The following is a 2,500-nucleotide window of genomic DNA, read 5'->3' on the forward strand; positions in this document are numbered from 1 at the left end:
TACGAAAAAATAAAGTTGCCTTTTGTCCTCCCATAAAACAGCAATACTTCTATCACATTGAGTATAAAGAAAATAATGAGCTAATATGGATAACATACTACAATTTTAGTCAACTGCAGCACTGATAGAGCCTGTCATACGGCACATATAAGTCTCTAAACTCAATAAAACACACAAAAAAATAAAACACAAAAACCGCTCTAGTTTTACAATGAATGACTGAAAGAGATTTGGATGCTTCAAATTATATTGCTTCAAGTGGTCTCTCTCTAAAATAAAACCTATCCTGGAGGCTGGGCAAGCAAATTTCCCATTTATCCTTGCGCTATATTCTCTAATTTTCATCCTTCTTATCTACTTTAATTTCGCATTTTCATAATTTTCAACTTGTAATATTACTCCTACGTACAACGGAAAACTCCCATGTGAAGGTTGGTCTAAACCAGGGGTCAGCACTTAGCCCATTATTATTTAATATTGTATTCGATGTTATTACTCAAAATGTTAGGGAGGACCCACCATGGTGCATTTTATATGCAGATGACGTAGTGTTGATAACATAAAGTAGAAGAGGATTAGAAACCAAGTTAGAAGAATGGAGATGTGCATCAGAGAGCAGAGGCATGAAAATTAGCAGGTCTAAAACAGAGTACTTCTCAACTGATATGGGTGACCGATTGGCCTGAATACAACTGAATGGAAATAGGTTGAAAAGAACAAATACTTTTAAATACCTTGGGTCTATGGTAGATGAAAGTACAGGGATGGAAAGGGAAGTTACTCATAGAATTCAGTGTGGATGGAACAACTGGAGGAAGGTGTCAGGGGTCATTTGCGATAAAAGAGTGCCAGTTAAACTTAAAGGAAAGGTACACAAAACCGTAGTTAGACCAGCCTTAACCTACAGCCTGGAAGCAGCACCTCTTAAACATAAAGAAGAAAGAAAGTTAGATGTGGCAGATATGAAAATGCTTTGGTGGATGTCAGGAGTTACCAGGAAAGATAGGATCAGAAATGAATATATCAGAGGGACAGCCAAAGTAGGGGAAGTCTCAAAGAAAATCCAAGAGTCTAGGCTGAGGTGGTTTGGCCATGTAAAGAGAAGGGAGGGTGAAGAACATGTTGGGAGAGAGGTTATGGAAATGGAAGTAGAAGGGAATAGAAGAAAGGGTATACCCAAAACCAGATGGAAAGATTGTATAAAAAGTGACTTGAAGGAAAAGAACATAGATGATATAACAATAGTATACAATAGGAGTACTTGGAGAAAGCTCAACAAAAACGGCGACCCCGAATAGGGATAAGCTGAGAAGAAGAAGAAGAATATTACTCCTACGTGATCACATTTCCCAGTAGATCATAAACCACGTCTTTGCTCTTTGTGAAAATAAGTTCAAGCATAGAACGCCTTTCCCTGCGCCTTCGCTTTGATGGAGGCAATTAATTCTAGTAATTTGCACTCCATGCCTCAGAGTGAGTTTTTGAAACTAAAGTTTTTAACTTTCGATTGCGCTATTAAAATCCCCACTTCGAGATATTTCCTTTGGTTTGATTTCCAGAATTGAAGGTGAATTATTTATTCTCGTATTCATTCTTTGGGATGGCTATTTTCTTTTTACTTATATATATATATATATATATATATATATTTTTTTTTTTTTTTTTTTTTTTTTTTTTTTTATCTATTTATTTATGGCCGTGCTGATGTATGAGGTGGCATACAAGAATGAGCTATCAATGAATTACTCTATTTCTATTTGCTTTATGGTTATCTAGTTGCTTTATGGTTAACTTCCCAATTTTACAGTTTATGTCTAAATCAATCATTTCCATTTCTAATGATTTTTAAAATAGGTCTTGTACATTTGTGTAATCGACTCCCTAACGGTTTTTAGCTCATCAATTTGCCGCCCTGCGAATGCGTGTCCCGATTTTCGTTTCCGTTTTGGAAGTAAAGTTGTTTTGGTTGGAACTTTTTTTCCCCTTTGACTTTTGATCGTTTTTTGGTTTTGACTTTGAGTTACTGTTATGGTATATCTGTGCATTCTTCTTTGCTTTTATTTTATTTACTTTTATTCTATTTTTCTTGTTGTCTCCGTAGTATATAGCTTGCTTATTTATTTCCGTTACTATTCGTTTCGTCAGGAATGTCACTTTCAATGGACATTTTATTTTCTATCACAAATTTTCCCATTGTTCGGTCTATAGCGCTGTCTCTATTAGAATTCAAGATTTTTGGTTAGTATATCATCAATCTACTTCTTATTCTCAATGTACCTTTCATTGTTATTTATTATTTTACATCGTTCTCCTAAGTAAATACGTCTCTATTTACGTCAATTAGACTTGCTATATCGTCAGCATGTTGTCCTAGCTGTGTTTTGGATTGTCTTCCTGACTGTGTTTACCAGTCTTTTTGGTGTTTTTTTTTTTCTCCCTGTCCTTTTTCATATTTCTTTTCCACTTCATTTACGGTCTCTGTGATAACTTCCTCTACTCG

Source organism: Penaeus japonicus, unplaced genomic scaffold, assembly GCF_977035675.1.
Source record: "Penaeus japonicus unplaced genomic scaffold, GWHDUDI00000001_assembly GWHDUDI00000033, whole genome shotgun sequence".
Taxonomy (NCBI): domain Eukaryota; kingdom Metazoa; phylum Arthropoda; class Malacostraca; order Decapoda; family Penaeidae; genus Penaeus; species Penaeus japonicus.